Source organism: Haemorhous mexicanus, chromosome 1 (genome assembly GCF_027477595.1).
Source record: "Haemorhous mexicanus isolate bHaeMex1 chromosome 1, bHaeMex1.pri, whole genome shotgun sequence".
NCBI classification, from domain to species: Eukaryota; Metazoa; Chordata; class Aves; order Passeriformes; family Fringillidae; genus Haemorhous; species Haemorhous mexicanus.
In genome coordinates this window covers 148,483,718-148,507,489 of record NC_082341.1, presented here as the reverse complement: position 1 = coordinate 148,507,489, position 23,772 = coordinate 148,483,718, and the positions used below count along the sequence as shown (strand labels likewise).

Below are 23,772 nucleotides of genomic sequence, written 5' to 3'. Positions count from 1 at the left end.
ATACTCTGGGGGGATGAACAGCCAGGCCAGTGGTGGGAGGGAGTAAGGGTTGATGGAGAAAAGAAGAAAAACTCATGGGAGGAGTAGAATTTATCTGCTGTTGATGGTAAATATGTTCATAGAAGAAATTTGTATTAAACCTAGAAGAAATAAAGCCTCTCTTCTCACCATCCTCTCTCAACAGGAAAGGGAGTTGAAGAAAGAAAAAAGAAATCTAAGAAAGAAAAAAATAATCTTGGCAGTGAGTGCCTGGAAATACAGGAAATTTAAAATCTAAGGAAGTTAGACCTGCCACATTGCAAGGATCTGTCTACATTGCAGGAATTGCTAAGAGGAAGGCTCCTTGGGGTGACTCCTTTTGTTACCATGGGAAAAGAAACAACTGATTTAGCAGCAAAACAGCCTGTCAGATTGGGTTAATTAATGTATATTTCACAAAAAGATGGGTTTTTTAACTTCATTATCTTAATTTTCCTAAATATTAATCTGTTTATTTGGCAATATTCAACAAAAAACCCCCAAAACTGCACGGCTTAAAAATCACGTGACATCAGGATTTGAGCAATTATTTTGTGGAGTGTGGAGTGTGAGCCTGAAAAGTTTTTTCCTTTTTTTTTTTTTTTTTTTTTAGAAAATAAATTAGAAACAAAGCAAAGCAAGGCTGGTGGATTGATATAGATTTTTAACTGCTTCTTGCTAAAATCTATTGTATAGACAAGCTGATGCCAATAGCAAAACTATTTCCTCTGATCAGCAATAAAAAAAATTATTAGGGATTGGCAAATGGATTCAATAAGATAATTTAAGCAATCATTATTTTATAAATGATGTTTTAACTGTCCTCAATAACTGCAGAATGTGATTAGCTTAGTTCCCTTTAATCAAGGCTTACTCTGTTTTCCCCTCTTAAGACGTGAGCGGATTCTTTCTCAAATCAGAAATTACCTAGAATTACAGAGCCTCACATTTCTGTTCTCTGAATTAGCTTCTACTGTAGAAATGGGTTATAATTGAAATGACAGGTGTGTTTAAATTTCCTCAAATTCAATTCTGAGAGAAAAAACATTCAACCACCTCAAATGCACAGATTTGGATTGTATATAATGAAATTGCTACTGACATCATTTTGTCTATGCAATGAGTTTTAACAGGAGCATTTAAGAAGACTAGGGACCTAAAAAAATTAAATTTTGAGTTTTCCATTTGAGACAGAATCCTTTCTACTATTTTATGCTGAAAATATCGGTCAATTGCTGAATGCCTTTGTAAGGATATTCTGGATGAAAAATCTGGCTAAGGAATCTGGATGACAAACTGGATCCTGGGTGGTAAACTCAGGAATTGCTTAAAAATTTAACTAGAATTTCATAGAAGAAAAGGGACTCAAACAGCTATTAAAAGCAAAGCTGTGGTCTCTGTTTCAGAGAGCCTTTAAGCCATGGATCTCAGAAGAAAAGTCCCTATCTCAACTCTACTTGATGTCCCCAGCCCAAAGAGGGGCAGGAGCCATGCAGGTGTGTGAGTTTTGATGTGCATCTCCTGCTGCAGGCATTGCTATGGTTTGTTAGTCTGTGTCTCCTAATAGCAGTGGGTCTGAAGCCTTCTGAATTAAAAAATAGTTTTTCTTGAAACTGAAATTCTTTCCAAATAATTTTTTTTGCATTCCTAATTTCAGCTTGTAACATTTGTCATTTTATGTCACTTATTATAATGACAGATTATAATTTTTTAAATTTTATTTGAGAATCACTAGGGAATTGTTATTTGTATTTTAATACTTGTCCTAGACCAAACTATTTCCTTTTTATTAAATTGTAGGAAATTCCACATACAGAAATTAAACAAAAGGGCCATGGGAACAAATTTTTTTTCCAGTTTGAACAACTGTCATTAACTAGAAATTTCCTGTAATTAAGTCATAATAAAGGAATATTAATAACATTAAACTTGAATAAAATTCTAGATTTAAAATATTTTGCAACTAAAACATCTGATTATATCTCACAATGATGGAATTTCTTCAGAAAACTGGAAATTCCCATTTATCACCAATTTCATTTTGTAAGCTCTTGCTCAGCATCAGTTTTACATCTAAATCTCCTAGCTGACATGGAACTTATTTAAAACATAACTCTGAGGGATCAGCTTTTGAGATACACATCTCATTTCCGAGATGGGCCCAGCGGGACAGCAATTAAGCAATCATCTTCCAACCCGGTTCAATAATGGCAAATAAAGCCTTGAAAATCAACCAAAACACTACTTGAACATATATTAGTGTTGTTTATTATTAAATAAAGTTGTCATTTATAATTGTCTCCTGACTTTTAGTCATTCCACAAAGCCCCAACACAATGCCTGGAGCACTGTGTTTATTAATACCTTCCTCAGGCAGAAGGTTGTAAATTTTTCTGCATTGTAGAAAATGCATTGTGAAGAACTACAGTGAAATAAAAATCCTTACTGGGATATTTTAAGTCATACCATACTTTTTTTGCTGTTCTTGTTGTTTGCCAATAGCAGTGGAGCCTTACTAAGTCCTGTGAATGCCCTCAAGTCCCATGAGTAACTTGCCAAGGGAATTCATGTTGCTTCCATCAATAGCAATATTCCAAGACCATCCAGGAGTGCAGTTAAGCAGCCTGGAGACTTCCTTGGCTGATTGAAGTGGGGTCATCTAGATCTGCATGGACAGTTCCTGTGCTCAGATGGTTTTGCTTTCAGCCACATCCATTTTCTCCCTCTAATTCTGATTCCTTAGGCATTCACCCCCCTCACCAAGCACAGCCAGGGAAATTCCCAGGAGGACAGGTCTGTTGGCTGCACATCCCCTCTGTGCTGCTGCTGGGTGTGATGTAGAGCTGGGCATGGTGTGGACACTGCGGTGTTCTGCTGGAGGTCAGGGAACAGCTGCAAGGTTCCTTTCCAGCCAGTTGCTCTTGATACTTATTTCTTTCTTGTCTGGCTCCTGAAGAAGGAGAACATAATTTTATGGACTGTACAGAATTTTTCCACTGGGAAAAGAAAAGAAAAAAAATTGCCACCAAGAGAAAAAGACAGGAAAATGATTCAGTATCTTTGTCCTTATGTTCTTTCCCAGCAGCAGTGACAGTGAGAGAGGCATAGAGAAATGTTTTGCTTACTGAACTGGATGTTTCAGAGAAATATATTTTTTTTTCAAATAGTTTTACACAGGATTCTCTCCTTTTTTTTTTTTTTTTTTTTTTTTTAAAGAATAGAAAAGCATTGAAAAATATTTCACTTGGAAAGATTCTATTTACCAACATTTACCAATATTCTATTTACCAAAAGCTCTACTTTACCAATAAAATTAGTGAACTTTTCATCCTAAATGAATGAATAGCATTTAAGTCTTCCAAAGAATAACAACAATACCTGTTTCATTCATAATTCACAAGAAATGAGAAAAGTTACACCAGTTTGCTCACTGGGTTTTCTAACACAGAGCTGTATCACTTCATTTAGTGAAATATGCAGTAAGACAGATTAGTGCAACTGGAGTAAAACCAGGACTCTTAAGAATTGTTCCAGCATCTTTAGAGTTAACCATCTGCATTCCCTAAAGGCTTTTCTCACAAATGTTGTACCCTGTGCATCAGATGTGACCAGCCAAAGAGCTACTTATTGATCCAGAAGCCTCATTACAACTTGTACAATGTGAACTTACCATCACTGGTCATGCCATTAGTGTAATTATCTTATTTCATTAGCGATAATGCCATTTCACATTACAGTATATTGGCTCACTTAAAAAGTAATAAAGATTTGCAATGCAGAGATGTATTTGTTAACTTCAGAGCATGCCTCTGAACTTGTCCTTGCCCATGCTAACTACCAGGATGTGCAGCAGTACCCAAGGCTGTGTGGTTCTGAGGGTGGCACCCCTCCTACACCCGTGGTGTAATGAAATTTAAATAAATGTAAGGCACTGATGCCCACACCTGGCTTCCTAGAGTTCAGGAGAGACAGCTACATCTCTGGGATCCTGAAAGGCAGTTTATTTCTCATTAATGTGCCAATAACTATAAGCCAGACTCACTGAGGAAGCATTTTTGCACTCAACATCATGGTTTCTATCAGGGTCTGACCTTTCACAGTGGCTTCTGGGCAGGATGCAAACACTGGTGGGTGATACACCAAAAGCTAATGTATGTATGTGAGTATTTTTGAGGGATTTCCTCTTCTCCTTCTTTTCACACACTGACTAGTCGAGGAAAATGTAAGTTTCTGTGAGGACTACCAAAACTCATCACCTGCTTGGGTTTAGAAAATTTAACTTGAGGCTGTGCCTGGGGTCCATCATTGCTGGGCAGTAAAACTGGTGGCTGGATCCTGAGTATTTGTTAATCTAAGTAGGCAAATCCCCATTCTTAGTCAAGCAGAGGCTGTCAGATGTTTTCTGCTTCTCCTTGGCCTCCTTTTTTTGTGTCCCACCATTGAGTTCAGCAAGGAAGTCTCTAAGCTTTTAGTGAATGATCACAACATCCTCTTCCAGAACATGCTTCTGCAGTGACAGAAAGGCTCCTTCTAACCAGAGACCTGCAGCACTTGGGCTTTGAATCACAGATCACAAAGCCCACTCAGATTTGGCACTGGAATTGTTACGTTTGTTAATAAATCAATTTTAGTTTTATGTACTTGATTCACATGTATGCATTTTAACAGCGGACAAGCTGATCAGTGTTTTTCAGCCAAGTAAAAAGCTAAAGTTTATGGAGATTAGACTGGAAAACTGTTCAGAAGAAAAGCAGAAATCTAGCATGAAAAAAGAAAACATATGCTTTCATTGTCTTGTCCTTGCTTTCATTTATAAAAATATCCCATAATCCTTCTCTATCACAGATGAGAATTGACTTTTCTTAGTAAAGAAGTTTTTTAGAGCGGACAAAGACTGAGTTCTCTCTGGCAGATACACACAAAAATGATTCACATTTTATGCAATTGGTGTGGTCTCTACTTTTATTTCTTCTAACTAGTTAGTATTAATGGAATCTGCTGCCTTAGCACTTTTCTTCTTAAACTTTATGACAGCATGAATAAAACAACATTTCAGATTACTTATTTCTGGCCAGTCCTTGGAAACACACTGACACTAGTGTGTTGTTTTCTTTCACTGGGCTTTTGTTCCTCCAGGATTGCCATTAAAACCACAGTTAGTAGACTGAGGTATCTCAGTTTGCTGCTTTGGTCAGTCTCAGGCATTTGGCATGGCATGTAAGGGATGCAAGAATTGCCATCTTCAGTGTCAGCTCTGAACTGTGTCTTGTCCTGTGTCCAAGAATATTGAACTTGGGAATTTTGGAAAAAAAAAACATAAGTTCAAAAAATTAGATTTATCATATATAATTAGGAAATCATGCTCAACTGTGACGCCAGTCTGAAGCTAGAACAGTATTTAGTAGTTAAATAACATTTGAAAGATGCTTTTCATCTTAGTAGAACTATGAATCATTTTTATTGTCATAGAAAAATTGAATTTTACTCTTTTCTCTTAATACTCTACCACTATGATAGATAAGTACAAATTTGTGCATAAAAAAAGAAATTGAGAGGCTCAGAAGTGAAAAATAGTTTATTAAAATTAATATCTAATAAATTATTTTAACATGCTAATAACATGAACAAGGAGGACTTGGGACTTTCCTCTCTCAACAGTGCTCAAAAATAGCTGCCATTTCATGGCAACTTAACTTCTCAAAACCAATGAGCCTCATTATCCTACTGTAAGGCTGTAGATGCTGGTGATGAATCTCCCCTAACAGTTGGTGATACAGGTCTTTAAATGCAAACAGATGCTGTTCTCTCATAGCAGATGGGTGCATTAGACTCACATTCTAGCTCCTTGACTCCAGGACACAAGTCAAGAAACATGCACGTTCAAAGTATTTGCAGTGAAACATAAAATAAGAAACCTGAACATCTAAATCTTTTTGCTTATCCAAAACTGTCACCTTATCATGTTCTTGTCATTCAAAGAAATTGTCTTCACTGAGAAAACACATGGGATAAAAACCAGAAATCATCCTGCTTTTGACACATAGAGACAAACACACTCACAAAACAGTCTCAGTTCTGCACAGCTGATCATTTAATTCTGTACGTCTAGACAGTATCAGAGCACTACACACTGCCACAAATAATCTCACAAAGTCAAAGTGATGGATTAACAAATTTCATCACTCTTTTCTAGTACTGAGATTTTATGAATTGCGCATTGTGGGTTTTGATTTGATGTTTTGAAAGATGGACTCAATAAATGCCTTGTTTGTGTGTATTTAATTTTTCACTATAGTTCTAGCTGAAATATTGATGATTTCTTCAGAGTATACATGAAGATAGCACTGCTGAGGGTAAATAATGGTGTGATATATATGCAAAGTGTCTAATTGGGGGGTGTGGGAAGGAGAGAACAGCTGCTCCTTTCAAGATCAATCTCAGGTATCAAGAGTGTGAATTACTACTTTCTAATCTCCTCAGTCATGCTCTGAGACTGTAAAACCAAAGGCTTTATTGCAGAATTACTACTAGAAAACCATCTAAAAAATTATCTGATCTTTGAAATCGATACAAACTCACCATATCTTTGGGAGCAGCAGGTAAAGGTCACTCACTGAAATTGCTATGGGTACAGACAACCAGACATGCTGGCTATTGCTGGCTTAAAGATATTTGTAATGAAAAATCTTACCATGCCATCAAAAAAGTGTAAAACATAATGGTTAGACTCTGGTCAGGAACATATTGCAAATGACCCTGACCAATTCAGGAAGAGGATGCTATTCTGTAAATATTTCCCTAAAATATTTTATTGCATCTTTGCCTCTAGGATTCCTCTGTATTCAAAGGAAAGAATGAGGTTCTCACAGAAAATTATTCAGAGCCAGAACCTCCCTTTGATTCTTTGAATATGCCTTTGAGGACCCCTTCCCTCTGCAGAAGATAGTGTTAAGTAATGAATGTTTTATAGTGTCCTGAAAAGCCCTGGTGCTGGTGCCCACCCATACCAAAGGGCAGTCAGTGCTTTGGGAATCCACACCCTGCTTCCCCAGTGAGAACTTCTCCCTGAATCTGGCATACACATTTCCAGTGAAGGCAAAGCTCCATTTTGCTCTTGTAGGGCTGAGGTTCAGACCTATTAAGAAGAGACCAGCTCTTCCCATTTCCCTACAAGAACCTGTCATGGCCAAGAGGACAGAGACTGGGAGGTGTCATCCCAAATTTCACACATTGTGTAGATGCTGCTGTTTCAGACACTCTCATACCTGTTCTCAGACTGATGTCTCCATGTCCTGGCATGTGTGGTGGGGAAAGGGGGATTGTCCTGCTCAGCTTTGCCAGTCCTGTTTGACGGAATGCTTTCCTTGAAAATCTGTGGAGCAGAGCTGTCCCCTTCTGTTTTATCAAAATCCATGCAAAGACAATGGGAAAAACAGTTCAATAGATTACTAGAGCTATGGCTGAAATTTCCTGACTAGTGATGAGTGCCCCTTCCTCTGCAGATTTTCTGATGCTTGGAAAGAGGGTATTACTGGGAGGAAAAGATCCACCTGACTATAGCATTATGGTAATTTTTTCTTGTTAAATCTTTCCTCTGAAATTTGATTAATAGAAAATACAGCCACTCCAAACCAGAAAAGAAATATAAAAGGAGTGTATAAGAGATAACATAATAATGCAAAACCCACACAAGAAACTTGTCAGAAGAGTTTAAAGTCTTGCTGTGGGGATGCTGCCTTAGTTTGGAGTGATGCAGTACATGAGTAGGAACTTTACTTCTGAGTATCTCTGTCTTTAGGAGAATTATCTAAAATCTGTGTGATAGCAAGAGGAGGCATGGTGGAAAGGGAAAAGTGGGGCAAGAGAACTAAAACAAAGGGCCAGATGATAAAGTAATCATTAGCTTACACCTGAAGGATGTCTGTGGCAGTGCTCAGCCCCTAAAAAGAAAATACACTGTTATGGTCTTCTCACTGTCTGAGGTTTCCAAAGGATTCCTGAGCAAACAACCATGGGTAGTTCAACATCCTAATTATAGCCTGCTCACCCTCCATTCTCGAAGTGTTGCTGAGTTCTCTGGCATAACATTTGTTTGAGTGTGTTTCCCAGAAGTCTTGGGCTCCCTGCCATGGTAACACACTTGATTTATATCATACTTTTACCAGGAGACCTAGGGGAGACCTGATTGTGGAGCTGATGATGATTTTTTCCTTCAGACCTGGGAGCCAAGAGCCGTCCTTATTCTGTTCATGCCTGTAGGTGTTCAGATCAAAGGCCCTGGAGTCATCTGCTCCCTCAGGTTCTCCCTGGAGAAGTGAAATCTCCCTCCGTGTGGGATGAAGAGCTTTTTCTTCCTCGTGCTTGTTCACTTGACAAAGTACTACACTTTTTTCTTTTTTTATTGGGTTACTGGAAGGTTTAAAGCTTCCAAGCACAAATCACCTAATTTTTTTTTTAATTGTTTAAAGAAAGAAGTGAGAATATGGGGCCTAAACACCTCTCAGCTCCCCAGGGTGCAAGTCCCTGGCTTCAGTCCAGGGAGGGAATGAGACTGAGTCCCTCCACACCAGCAGCAGGAGGATTAAGAACAGTGACTCTTGGCCCTATGGACAGAGCAGGCCCTGTGCTCCCCTTATATCACAGAGCCAGCCTACTGAAAAAGTTTACAGCTAGGATGAAGCTGGCAAGGCAGGATTTCCCTTTTTGTATATGGAGGATCCCTTAAGTTGCCACTGTGTCAAGATTATTTGTTTTTTGGAGACATGGAAACGTGTTCGACAAATAGTGCAGGCAAATCACATCACTTGAAACTTTCTTGGCTGGAAGGTCCAGAGTGGGATTGTAGCAATTATAATTCCTTTTATATTCTGAGAAGGCTCAACAATCCTTAACTGAGCTTCATAAATAAGAACTGATCGTTACTTGACAGCAAATGAAACTGATTTTAAATTTGTGACTTCCAAGATTCTAGTGATGGTAGCTTATTTATGAACACATCATGGGCTAAATGCTTCCCTGCAAAGGATACACATAGAATAAGTATCTAAACTGTGGATGAGCTGTGATTGCTAAGTACCATGACCATCAAGGCTAAGTGCTCTTCTGAGTTAAGCAGTGTTCAATTGTTTGCTTCTGCACTACACAAGCAGACGTGGAAACTGCAGTGATGATGTAAAAATAAGAAAATAAATATCTTGATATTGGCGATGTGGTGGTGCTCAAAGGTAAGATCTGGTCATGATATACAGCAAAACCCAAGAGACAAGGAGCTTCAGATTCATGTTTTTCTTTCAGAAATAGACACCAATAAAATACACAGCTGAAAACACAAGATCTGAGGGTTGCTGGCCAAATTTCTAAAAGTCACAACTAACTTTGGAGGTGTAACTTGGGAATATTTGACAGCTTGATTTGGAGAGGGGAAATATTAAATGCCAGCTAGAAAATCAAATGCAAGGTAAACCATCCAAACCTGCATAAGTATCCAGTGAAATTACAGCACAGCTGACAACAATCTGCCCCAGCATATGGAAGATGTCCAATATCTTTATCTCCAATCCCACCCAAATAACTTGTTCCTTGGTGTAGTGAAAACATGGACTTTACCACAAAACTGTCATCATGAGAGATTCAGTTTGATCAGAGAAAATGCCACTCCTGGATAATTTATTTCAGTATACTAGATTCTTATCCTTGGATACTATCAGCAAAACTTTCTTTGTCTTCTTTGTCTGTACACAAAGAAGGAAGAAGTTTCTTTCAGAACAAACCTCAATAATTAATTCAGAGCCTTTTTTTAAATTCTAAATGTATGCATATATGAACACACATTATATTGTGTACTAATTGTACATTGTACATCTCTGAATGGTGCTAAAAGTCAGCACTGGCACCTCCATCACCATCAGGTCATGTCTAACACTCCTCTGTGAAAATGGATGTTAAAAGACAGATGAAACCTGCTCATTTCGGTCACCTGAACATACCCTTGTGAACAGACCTAAAACGTCAATGAGAATAATGGAAAAGGACAGTGCTTGAATGAAAATAAGTAGGAACTTTTCTTGAGATTCTATAACTTCACAGCTGAAGAGTAGAAAGAATTTGAATCATTTAGGGATTATTCTACATTGTTTTGGATGATGGTGAATTGAATTGCTAACAGGGTTTTACATTACCAGCATTTTTCGTAGTGCTAACATTTCAAAGGCCCCTGAAGAACCAGGTATAGACTGTTACTGAAAGGAAGGAGACCTACAGTCGTTGGTCTGTTCCAGTATGTCATCTCCTTTCTTGAGTGTGCAAAATGAATCATTAGTCTAGGATCATATGGCTGAATATTCTGAAAATAGAAATCAGCAGAGGTCAAGTACTATAATCTGAAGGAGGGCAAATGAAAAAAAATCCATTCGCTATAAGAATTTCACCCAATTTTAACATAGATCACGGCTTTTCATGTCTGAAAAATTACTAGACATGTAAAAAGCTTCAAAATGCTTGGAGAATCTCCCGTGGAATGCAATTTAAGGGCGTTACTGGTTAATTTTTGGCATTTATAGATAATTAATGAATTTCCTCGGATGGATCTATCTTTCTTTAGTGAACCTTTGTTCCCAGGAAAATGTTAAAAGCACTATTTTTGTGCTTTTCATCACCAGCTGGTCTGTATAGATGTTTATAAGGTCCGGTTGCCATCCATCCCAGAAATAATCCAGGTGGAAGGCAATCAATAGGTTTGACCACTGCATTGTTCCAATCCTCTGTGTTGCATTTATGATATCACAGCAGATGCATCTCTGTGTTTTGTCAGTTTGCATGAGCTAAGTTTTCTGAATTGTCAGGTTAGATCATGCTATTTTGTGATTTCTTACAGGTTATTTGATAACATTTTCTCTGCTTGAGTCAAGGCTAGTAAAATTATCTAAAGAACAGTTGAGGGTAGGAACATTATTTCTCTGGCTGTGTATTTTGTCATCAAATTGTTACTGGGTAGTGAAGGTCAGTGCAGAATAATGATCCAACATTTGGTGGAGAGAGAAAAAAATATCCTTTTTGCATTTGGCCACAGGTAAATTTCATCTGGGAGAGATGAATCACCTTTGCAAAATGGCCACCCAGGTAAGGGCTAGATAAAAACTTTGGCACAAAAGGTTTTCCTCTTAAGGTAGATTTGATTTCACCATCCTGGCTTTTGCATGTTATTTAATATGTGGCATGGTTGAAGTCAAGTGGAGAGAGTCAAAATGTTCTGTTCCCTGATTCCAGTTAGGTAGATGACCTCTCTGAACTGCTGGTAGACTTTGGAGAAAGACCAGACTTAGGGCTGAAGCTGAAGTCAAGGCCAGGAATAGCAAACAGTTTTAAACTGATCTCTTAATCTTCAAAAAGTTGAAAAAACCTCTTTTGCTGATGTATTCAATCTGATGTACAAAGGAGAAAAATATTTATATCAGAGCTTCAGTCATCCAAGTTCTGAGTCATGTGAGTAGCAATTTATTCATGTTAATTCAGTGAATGCATCAGCTTCAAAGATAATGCTCATATGACTCCAGATTTGGAGGATCAGGTCTTATTTATGTAATAGCTTGAAGAGTGAGAAAACCAAGAACTGTCTTTTCTAATATTCCCTCCTTGTATAATTTATTTACAATTTTTGTAAACATTGATTAGCACAGATGGTCCTAATAAGATTTTTACATCTGATCTGAATATATTTTGCTATTATTTTGCCCTTGAGAAGCTAGAAAAGAGGCAAAAACCCAATTCCCTGCTCCTCAACTTCCTTTTAAGAAAAAGAGAGGATTTGTTTATTGTATGAACAAAATCTATTTGTGGGTAGATCTTGTGTGTATTCTTTGGCTGAACTACCTTTTGGTCAGAAACAAAGACGTAATTCCAGAAACCAAATCTTAATCAACACATGTATAGCATTTACTTTAAAGTTATTTTCATTATGTATGAGAAGGAATAAATTTTAAGGCTAACCCTGGGCAAGAGACTTCAAAATAATTTCAGAAATAATGGTGTAAGTAGGCACAGTGACAATGAACTCATTGTCTTGCCTCAATTATCTTTTAAGAGCCAGCTTAATCAGGAAACGCTAGCAGGCTTTCCCATAAAGGAACAATCCAAGGATCACTAGTGCAGCCCTGCAAACTTCTCTGCTACACAAATACTGGCTCACTGTGACAGAGTTCCCTCTGTGACTGGGCTCTAGCAAACACATGGTAAAATGGCCAGTCAATCTAGCTTCATTTATGTACTTACAGATTTAAAAAATAATGAAAACATTTTTTTAAAAATTACTTTTACTTCCTCAACACGATGAAGTCACTAATTTACAGGATTTTTTTTTTTTTCCTGAGGACTGTGTTAACCAGAATCAAGGAAAAAAGACTCAAAGGAAGTTATAGCACTTGGATTTCGTTTCTAGCAGGGAAGGGAAGTATCCTCTACAGTGTAAAATCTCTTTTCTGGGCCTGAAAACATATCTGGAATCCAAGTAGGCTCAGACACTGAATTGCAATTTTGAGCATTTATTTCTGAGAGGCAAAGAGTACAACCTATTATAATGACCACTACTTGGACTATTAACCTTTTTTTGGAAACATCTGCTTAACTGCCAAATATCTGATATGCAGGAAAACAGATTTAATTGCAGAGACAGTGGAAAGTCTGTTTCAGAGCAAGCCTCTAAGCAGCTGTTTTGCAGCTCATTTGGGTAGAAGAATATCCAAGATAAGATCCTCTGAACCCTGGTTCCCCAGGACAGGCAAACTAAAATGTCTTTGCCCCTGAGATTAAGTCATATGCATTGAGAATCAACAGTAGCTCAGATTTGATCCTTAAGATCTTTGGTGGGGCCACAGAGCATCTGGACTCCATGTCATGCCCTAGTTAAGGGTTAAATATTCACTCAGTGGAAGGGGCAAGGTTAACCACAGGGAGCATCAGTTCTTCTCCTTCCACCCCCACGTTACATTGATGCTTGAAATGGGAAAATGGAAATTGAAGCCTGTATCCACCTTCTGTCTATAACAAGCTGAAATCACTTCAGTATGTAGAATGAAATTAAGGAAGTGTTCCTAAATGCAAGGAAAATATCCTAAAAAGTCATCTGATAGAAAATAAAAGGATAACATCTTCATAGTGCATATTTCATTAATCTGGTTGAAGAAGGATTTAAAAAATCTTTGGTGAATTCATAATGAATATTTTTTTCTTTTTTGTTTTCTGTATTGCAACCACTGAAGAGAAATTATAAAGGAGAAAACCATATTTTTTAATACAAAAATACAAAGGTATTGTTACATTAGTCCCAGTAAAGTCAAGTCTTATAATGAGGTAGTAGTTTTCACAGAATATTAGGCAGTACAATTTCATCTTCCTCAAAATGTAATTATCAAAATAAAAATAACTTATTTTCCATATTACAAGGAATCCATTTAGAATAATGAGAATCTGTGTAGAGTTTAAGCTTTCTAACTCCTTTGTCTGTCACTGTTTTTATATACTCTAGAAGGGTCTTGCTAGCCATTCTGGATTTGCTGAGCAATGGCTCTGTAGCAAGGTTAAATGAGCAGTTGTGACTCCCACTGTTGATGTCCATTTTACCAGGCTGGCATTGACTGTGTGGCCATGGGATCATGGTGATATTAATGGCATTGAGATCTATACACAACAGAGAGCAGTCATGAACCTACTGAGTTTAGAAAAGAGAAAGATGACTTAACATTTACTTGAACAGGAACGTTCATTCAAAGTCTGTATTTTTTATTTGAAACATTGTGCTCAGCTCCAAATCAGATGCAGTAACATGTGAAGGCAAAATTCAGCCTGTTTTAGTTTTACTGGGACACAACTTGTGCAGCAACAGTTTGAAGTCCTCATTCAAAAATCTGATGATTAGAAGAACTCTCTGAGACAATATATTTTATTGTACTTAAATTGTTTCAGGAATACACCAGGCTTCCAGGCTTCCTAAACAGAGTGAAAAACTACTATTATTATTATGCAATTGAAGGCAATGACAAATTTACCTAATTTTAACCAGAGAGAAGAAACAATATTTAAAATTTGAAAAAGACTCAAGATGAAAGCTTCAGACTTTAGGGTGTTTTAAAAGGTCTCTCTGTTTTGTCAGAAACAAAATTATTTAGCTTTCTCGTTGTCTTAATATTAGAAGGTAAGATTCACCCTTGGTTCCTATTTGAATGCAATTTTTCATGTTAATAGCCTGTTTGGGAAATTGAGTGTCCTGCTTCCCAAGAAGAATGTGGAACTAAGAACAAAAGTCTCTGTATAATAAATACTAGAGAAAATGTGAATGGCATAGAATTACATGAGTATTTCTCAAACTTATTATATTAAGTGAGGTCATGCTCAAAGAAACAACTGTGGTGTCTGTCTCTGCAAAACTATGCTGCTGCCAGAAGCTCTGGCCTAAAGGAGTCATGGAACAGAGACCTGTTAGGAAATAGGGATGGAGGAATTAACTCCTAACAGCTGAGAAGTACGTATTGAATCCAAAGTCCCTGGAGAATGGGACATCAGGGTAGCTTAGTATCAGTGTACTTTGTTGTTTGTTTATTTGATACTCCAAAAGGCACAAGAACTTTAGTTTTTCACAGGGAAGACCCACCACAGACACTACAGTCTAACAGGAAAAACTGAGCAAGATAAATGTGGCAATTATTTAGAACAATGCAGTCAGATGAGGAATAGGGAAGTTTTTGTTGAGGCTCAAGATTTTCCCATTTTCCATGCATACATCTTCATTTCTTTTCTTTTAAAGTTTTTACAGCAAGACCTGAAGTCCAACTACAAGAATGGAAACAAAATGTTTAGCAATTATTTTAATTTTCACTTACTACATATGGTGGCAGAGCAGTTTATCTTTATGATTGAGGGACAACCACAAAATTCACAAGTGGTGAAGTGCAGAGAAACCATAAGTGCCAATTACACAAGGCTATATCCCTTGAGTGAAAATAAATTGGTTATTCTGACCTCCGCACACTGCATGTTTGATTTATATAGTTTCATACCCTCTCTTTATATTTATTATTATAGTTTCAATACTTTCAATTACCAGTGCTGGCTACTGTCCTTGGGTTGGCACCTGAAATAATTTTGTATCTAACGTATAAAGCATTGACAGGAGAGATTTACAATATTAGTAATAATAAGTATTTGTGCATAGTCTTGTAACTGTTTCACTCTGAAAACTCTAAAAATCTCAAAGCACTTTATAAATGGTGATTAAGCTCTAGAACTGGGTCCTTTGTGAGGCAGCAAAATTTATCTCACACTCCTTTACACTGCAAGATTAACAAGCAGCATTTGATCCTTGCTAGTACAAGGATCTCAGATAAAAGGGGGAAGCAGACAGCCTCGGAGATCCAGCTGCTGTAAGAAGACTGATATGGATTTGTGGTTAAAGTTGTTTAAGATCTTTGGTCATGACAAAATTCAGTGACTTTTGTAAGGTGGTAGTGTGACTGAAATCACTGTGGAAAAACTAGAAAGAAGATGATACATATTTATTTATATAAAAATACAAAGATATTTTTATGCTATTCTCAGTAAAAGGCAATCATACCCTGTGAATTATTTAGAGCACCACAATATGAAAGAAGACAGTCCTGAATCACAGGAATCAAGGAAGATCTCCTTTAGCCTCTACCTCAACTACCAAGCAAGAAAGATGAATAGAAGTTGAAATACCACATGAGTATTCTCTCCTTCTTCTCAAAGAAAGGCTGGGGCTTTTGCCTTAAAATACTACATGAAGCATAAACCACCTCGGAAATTTTTCTGAGGTCTCAGTTTTGGGACAGTTCACTTTTCTGCTGATTTCTGAAAATATCCCAAGTAGGAATGTAAGACTGCTACATGTTATAGTGCATGTGCCTACAAATCTCATCTGTCACTGGGAAAGCAGTACCAAATTCCTTACCACTGCTAATGCTCAGCTGCATGGCTTCTACTATGCTGAGTACTGTGCATGGACTTGTTATGATACACCTACACTTTCTCCATGAGGACTGCACAGCTAGGCAAATTCAAAGTAAAAATGGTCTTAGGAAAATACTTGGCAAAAATAAAGTTAAATACTATTTGAGCATAAAGAGAAAACTATTACGTATTTTCCCCAAATTTGCCTGAGTAAGATAAAGTTTTCTGAATAGTACTGGTTTTATTTTGTGTTATTTTTCAGCATTAATATCTTGTGAATTAGCATCAAAAGAAACAAGAGAAAAACATTTTGTGTAATTGGAATACATCCCATTAAATGAGAGTCAACAGAGATACATCAGAGAAGGGATTAAGCTGTTTAAGTGGCATTAAAGATTAAACAAACCCCATGGCAAAACAGTATCTGCTTTCCATGTGAGTTTGAATATGAAGGGTCCCAAACAAAGGCAGTGTGGCTGGTGCATGGTTCGAAGCATCTCTTGTCATCAGTGAGGTTGCACAAAGTCAGGGTTAGGGTTAGGATTTGTGTTAGGGTTAAAGTTAAATCTGTCACCTAGTCCGACATCCTCACATAGAAATTACAGCTATGAAAACTTGCAAACAAGCCTTAAAGCAGGTAGGTGGGAAAATGGCTCAAGTAAACAGTTATATGTTGTAAGTGAACACTGATAGATGTTCTTGTCTTCCTGATGTCAGTGGGACTTTTGCCATTGATCTCAGTGATGCCAGGAGTTGTCTCATCTTAATTTGTTTTCTAATTTTTATCTACAGTTTCCATTAGGCTGGCTGCAGTTCAGGAAAATTATTGAACCAGTGGAGGGTTTCTCATATTTTTGCCTTCCTCATTCATCTCAGTAAGACCATTCTTAATGAAAAACTATTACAACCACCTCGGTGCAGAGCAATACTTATTACTAAAGCATATTCGTAAAAGAGAGACATATTCCAGCTAGGATAAAATCCTCTTCTTCCAGAACAAACCTTTACACCTTCCCTTAAAGTTTATTCCCCTCTTATACTAGTCCCCAGTCTCACACTCCTGACTGAGAAAGCTGTTTTTCCTCAGGAAAGTGGAAAAAAAAAGGAGTCAGTCTTTAGAGTTGGGTCTCTTTATAAAGGGTTGGCTGAACTTTGCAAACTCTACCAAAGGGGGAACCCTTTCCCACAATCCATTTCAAGACCAACCCCTTTGATGTCACAGCTGGCTCAAGTAAACTCATTTCCTTCTTCCCTAATGTGTGTCTGATGCAATTTTGGCAAGCCATCTCTCCCTGCTGTTACTGCTGCCTGTGTTGAAAGGAGGCCAAGTGCAATGTTTAATGTGAATGTTTGGTTTGGCCTAATCATCTGTGCTTTGTTTCACTGGTACTCCACATTATATATTTATATATCCAGATCTATCTATAGAGATCTATAGGCATTTCTTTCCCTCTTTCTCTCCTCCTTTGCAAATAATTTACACCACATGTTTTCATTTTACTCCTTTGTGGTCTACTCCACCCAGTTCCTAAATCAGTAAATCATCTTCATGCTTCTTCCCACACTGAATGAAAGCAAGTTCTCAATTACAGAGACAGAATTGATTTTTCAAGCCTTTGTGGCTTGAAAATCACCTGTTGATTAGTTTCCTGCTGAAACTTGAAGGTGCTTGAAAACAGTAGAGAAGGTTTTGGAATGCAAGGTGTGCCCGATATTATGCATACTGCTTTAATGTCAGTGGCAGTGTGAGGATGTGAGGGGCATGTCAGGAGCAGCTTGTGAAGGAAATGACGTAGTCAGCAAAACTGTGGGGATCATTTGCTTCTCCTGACAAGAAGATATTGATAGTAGGGGGAACTCACCCACTGCAAGGAATGACCTGAACAGCCCCAGAGCAGGAGCTGTGAGCCTGCAGAGCAGTGTGTGTCGAGGGGCATCTGTGGGATTCCCACCTTTTTGACTTTCTGCAAAACCTCTTTGTCTTAACACACCTACTCAAATTTGTTTCAGGGATTAAATTTGACTCCAAAGTTGAACCTGTATTAGGAAATCAAACAGTGTCAGGGGGCATTCCCATGCCCAGGGGCTTGATTGCTTATATTGCTGAACTGTTAGAATGGCCCTTGGCATTGCTTTGCCCCATGCAACCTTCTAGACAATTCTGTGTATTGTTCAGGAAACAGTAGGGCCAAAAGTCATTCATGTTAAATAAAAAGAATACAGCCCTTGCTGTTTTATAAGATAAGGGAGTTTAAAACAATCTTTTATATTGCTCAATATCTGTGCCAGAGAAGGTGCTGGAAAGAGTGTGCCAGAGAGGGTGCTGGGAAAGGTTTCCCAACAGCGTTATCACCTAGGAAGCAATTTTTTTTTAACTGTACCTGGCATTAAATTCCTTCTTTGCAGCTTACATGCAGGAGTGAATGTTTCCTTCTACCTGTAGTTCAGAGAAATGTATTCTCTGTCCCTTCCTCTCCTCTGAAAGTAACTCCAGTGTATCTGAGGTAGGCTGCTTTGAATCCCCAAATCCATTCTAGAGTACCCCTCTCCTCTCATTGACTTTGGAGAAGAAGCAGGGTCCAGCTCTCAGACAGTAATCTTAGATCATATGGGATCTAAAAGACATGCTGCAATTGAACTCTTTGGCAAAACAATAATGAGACAGAAACTAGGAATGCTCCTGAATATGGACAGATAGTATTCCAATAAACCAATGTGGCAGGTTAACCTTGGACAGCTTCCAGATGCCTGACCAGCTGCTCTCTCAACAGGGTTGGGGAGAAAAAAGATGAAAAGGTCCTTCATCAACATAAAGACAGGGAGATCACCTGCCAGTTCCCATCACAGGCAAAACACACTCAATTTGGGAAAAATCAATTTAATCATTAGCAATTAAAATATATGTGGATAGTGAGAAAAAACAACAAAAAAATCCACAACTTCTCCACACACTTTATTCCCCCAGGGGGTGCAAAGGTGGGGAATGGGCTGTGGTAAGTCCCTCTAGCCCCTCACAGTTGCTCTCTCCAGCCCTTATGTCCAGCTACCACTGCATGGACCCATAAATGGGGCAAAATCGACACTCAAGAAAAGAGGGAATGGGAAGAGAGCCTTTTAGACTCTTCTACTACAACTTGCTTTTTTTTCTGGAAGTCAAGTGAGACTTGACCACAAGTTTCAATGCCCCACACAACTGAATAGAAATAGCAAGAGTCCACTCTGATTTCAGGTAAATGGGTAGGGCGTATAAGGTTCAGGTCATAAACAAGATTCTATCAAACTTGCGAGTCTTTGATACAAAGGTCATGAGCCAGAGCCCTAAGTTTAGTAACTGGGTCTGAATTTTCCTAGTTTTCTTTTTTTCAAATAGGCACCTTTGAAGAAATAACAATTGCACAGTCGTGCATTACAGAACACATGCAGACCACATGCCCAAGGTTTTCTGGATGACAGGAAAAAAAGGAGTGAGAAAGGAAGGTGAGAGTCTCAGAGAGCTGACAAAAAGTTATTCCAAATTTAGATGGTCAGTGTGTTTACATGGTGCAAAGTGTTCTTAAAATAAAACAAAAAATCACAGATCCCTGCATCCCAAAGATCTGTGATAGAGCAAGGCTGTTCTACCTCTGCTCGACCAGCCAAATTAATTTTCTGATATCTTCAAAGTTATTCTATTATCTGTTTACACTCATATACACTCACCATTTTCAGTCAACATCAGGAGGGGATTAGTGTAGGAGGAAATGTGATCTCAGAATGAGATCCTCAGCTATGAATGAAGAACATCAGTGCATAAGTGTACACAGAATGGGAGGAACAGAAATTCCCAAAGCAATAGTACAATAATAGTCACTTTTATTTGGCTAATTACATTCAACTAATTATTATTGGTGATTCAGTTCTCCTGTTTGTCTCACTTTTTATCAGTTGTATTAGAATATAAAGAGATGCGATGAATTCTTTTACTAGACTCTGCAGGAAAAAAAATTTTAATAAAAAATCATGACATGTAATTGGACAATATCAATTTTGGTGGTTGGAAGTAGAAACAATTATTAAAGAGAATTGGCTTTTTCATTTCAATAAGGTTTCTTTCTGATTTGTGCACAAAGTATATTTTGTGTGTTTTAAACAATTTTAATTTTATTCTGCACTAGTAACTGCAATAGTAAGATAGCAATTTTCTTATATTGAAGATTTGAATTTGACTAGATGAATAGTACCAAAGAAGAAACATTTCCTGAATTAGTTTCTATTTGCAGCTGTATTTTAGATTTCAGCTTTAATTCAGGCAAAAAATTACTGAATTTTGGAATATACTGCAGAATAGATATTTCTGCTTTTGACTAGGCATACTGGGAAACAGTTCAAAACAACATTATTAATTTATAGAAGGTATTCTTAGCACACAGTGACTGCAGTCATACTGATCACTAGGAGTGATTGGAATGGATATAGATCAAATAAGAAAATATGAATTGGGTAAATGTTCAGAAGATACGATACCTGACAGTTTTAATTGCCTGCTGTAGTTCTTATATCTCCTATAAGTCAGTGACTATGTCATCTTTATTGCCTATTGAGCATGAGGCATTTTAAAGAGACTTACAGAAAGTAAAGCATGTAAGACTTTGTGATGATATTACCTACATTTGTGAGATTGGACTCAGACCTGGGTTTGTGAAACAGAAATTGGTGCACAAATGTGGTCTCATGGTGTGAAGAAGAAAATTACAGTAATGTCCTTCTTATGCTAATATTAATCTTATATGTTGTTATAGATACTGACCACAGCAAAACCAAATTAAATCTATGTGTTTAAAAGAATTTAAGGTTTTCTAATGAATTATCTTATAGATACAAGAATAAGCTGTCCAATTTTAAATCAAGCAAACAAGCAAACAAACACAAAAAATAAACCCCACAGAAATTTAGAGAGATTCAAACTTGGTGAAGCCATGTATTCTTCAAAGAACTTGAGCCCCACAATCAGAGAAAAACAGATGTGGCATCAAGTTCCTGAGACTAACTGCAAATGTGACAGAAGAAAAATAAAAAAAATATTAGAAGAGTAAAGACAAAAATTAGATCAAATGGTAAATGAATACAGCACAGTATTTCATAGTGCATTAGTGTAAGAGGATGGAATAAGATTGGCATGATCCTTCATAGGGAGGGAAAATGATTGATAGAAAGAGCAGAAAGGACTTAGGTCTTTTTTGTAAATTCTGACACTGGATGAACATGCTGGGCTGACATATGTAAGTTTGGTATCTCTTACCCATGCCTTAAGAAAATTCTTCCTAGCATACTCAGGTGACTGGCCAAAGAGATTTCCAAGGACACCTCAAGGAAGCTGAAAAAAATTCATGTTGTTTTGTGAAGAATTAATAATAATTTAGACCTACCCACTTTCCTCTTGCATCAGGAAAGAAATAAATTATTGCAGTTGCTCAGTAGGGATGGTGCAAAAAGCTTCTGTCTTAAATCACAGAGGGGATGATTTATGTTTGGCAATAGAAAAAGTCTTAGTAAGAGAAGTTAAGTTCTGGAATAGCTTGCCTAGGGAAATGCTGAAGTTTGTACCACAAGGAAGTTTTAAAGAATATGGGAGATAAATATAATGAGATATTCAGGAACAGTTAATCTGACACTTGGAATACACCTGGCTGAATAATTTATACTAACTTTTCCTCTCTACACTTGGTCAAAATGTTTTACTTTGTGTACTGCTGGGGAGCTGTCAGATACAGGTCTGGTCTACCTTTTTTTGAATGTGTATTCCTATACAGATATATAGAAATAGTACTGAGGGGATATTTGCCAGAATATTGATATTTCCACATACACAACATAAATCTGTATATATATGTTTCCATATTTATGGAAATAGCACATATCATAACACAATAATCTATTTCCATGGAAATGGAAGAGACTATAGCCTACAAGAGGAATGTTTAGCAGGGCTTTCTTGATGTACATGTATATAAAATGGACTTCTAATAACACTGTTACTAAACTTAAACACCTTGGTTTTTTCTGCAATCAGACATAGCTTTCCTAGTTTCATCATCTTTCTTTCCTTTTCACCTAGATAAAGGGTGATTATTTTTGAAAATAACTCTCTGTTAAATCTACTTTTTCTATTAAACTTCTGTAAGATTTAACTCCCACCTTTTTCAGTGACTGAAGCCCTACTGTGTACAGAAGCTGAGCACATGAAAATCTCCAGTAGCAGCAAGAAATTCACACAAGTATTGAGGAGAAGACTTGATAATTTTGTAGCTTTGTCACAGGTGGATTGATTGATTTGGAAAAAACTAGAACTGATTTGAATTGTCATCCCTTTAAATTTTAATCAGACTGGGTCTTTCAGTAATAAGTTCTAGTAAATTTCAGACTCTTCATTCACCAGAAACTTTGAATCACCTGGGCAGGATTAGTGTCAAGTCTGAGCACCACCTGGTATTAGTGCAAAGAAATAAGAAAATTGCAAAATTCTGAATGAAGGGAATTTTTGACACTAACAGTGGAGTTGAGCTATGAAGAGAAAACCTGAAATATGGTTTAGGACAAAAGTATGATCTAGGCAGACTGTAGCCACTAACTTCAGAAAATTCACCTTTGAATATCTCAGTCCACTACAGCCTCTACAAATGTGATCTAGGAGAGTCCAGCTGGGAGCTGAGCTGAGCACAAGAACACCAAGGCACAGTCCTCCCTGTGAACACCCATATCTGCCTCCACTCTCTTGTCCTTCCAATGGGGAAGCTGGACCCAAAGCTGTTGATGGAGCTGAGCACCAGGAGGTCTCAGCACTGAGTTTACAACCTGCCTGTGCTCTTCACTCCACAAGAATTCCTACAGACCCACCCACTGCTCAGCTTCCTGACCTCACTGCCACGTTGCAGTGCCCAGTATAGATGTTTGCTGCATTTCCCAAGCTGTAGCCCAGATTCTGCTGGTATCTGGCTGGATGTCTTGAGGAAGATGAAGACACATCTCTATATCTCTTCCTTTATTTTTACAAATAACAGTACTGAAAGAACTCACCCACTTCACAGCACCCTTGTGAGACTGAAGTCATTGTTGCACTGTGACTTTGAAGAGGTAAATGGTAAGCATGATTATTTGATCATCACGCTTGAGCTATTAAAAAAAAAAAAACAAACAAAAAAACCACAGGTTGCTCAAAAGAAGAGATAAATGCTGTGATGAAAGAAAGGCCTTGAGCACAGATGTGAAGTATCTCTTGAAACCTGTGTGATCTCCCCACCTGCACATCTCTCTCCACCTGCTCAGCAGCCCCTGCTGTCACTGAACGGAAAACATTTGGCTTTTTTGCTAGTGCAACAAAGGGAAACAGTGTACACTGAATATTCTCAACCCCTCCTCTACATCTGTCCTTACAACCTCTGATATATAGACTACATAATCCTCTCTGAGAACATTTTTCTAACCTCCCGAATAGGTGCTTTAAGAAATGCTATGTGATCCATCACCTTGTGAGTCTTCTTGGTATATCCAAGGGGGGCAGCAACATCAAAATTTTGATTATTACTGTGAAAGCAAAATGAATCTCTACTAATTTTCAACAGAATTTGGACACCTCATGGAGTTGTGAGATGATTTTAATCCACCAGTATTAAGAAAGTAGTGACCAAGAAACAAACAGGTGGCCATAGACAGGCACCTGTTCCCCAGGAAGTACACCTGCTTGGGCTGAGATTGGCAAGGACTACAAATACATTGAGACTTTGGCCACCAGTGAAGAGTGCACAGTGAAGAGGGTCTAGC

The 23,772-nt window shown here is 37.7% G+C and overlaps 2 long non-coding RNA genes across 3 annotated transcripts in view; one reads left to right on the top strand and one right to left on the bottom strand.

Annotated features, from left to right (window-relative positions):
* LOC132337971 (uncharacterized) overlaps positions 1–2,138 on the top strand; it is a 29,262-nt gene extending 27,124 nt beyond the window's left edge. Inside the window, exon 4 of the long non-coding RNA XR_009489328.1 lies at positions 185–2,138. This is a non-coding gene — a long non-coding RNA (uncharacterized LOC132337971). The remainder of the gene's footprint in view (positions 1–184) is intronic.
* A 125-nt stretch (positions 2,139–2,263) lies between these two features.
* On the bottom strand, positions 2,264–23,120 carry LOC132337977 (uncharacterized). Of its 2 annotated transcripts, XR_009489329.1 has the most exons (4): positions 23,029–23,120; positions 21,254–21,328; positions 7,284–7,390; positions 2,264–2,968 (listed from the first exon to the last, which is right to left on the bottom strand). It is a non-coding gene; the product is annotated as an uncharacterized LOC132337977 (long non-coding RNA). The 2 variants fall into 2 exon arrangements; XR_009489330.1 differs by lacking the exon at positions 21,254–21,328 and having other exon boundaries at positions 23,029–23,085.
* Positions 23,121–23,772: the final 652 nt, after the last annotated feature.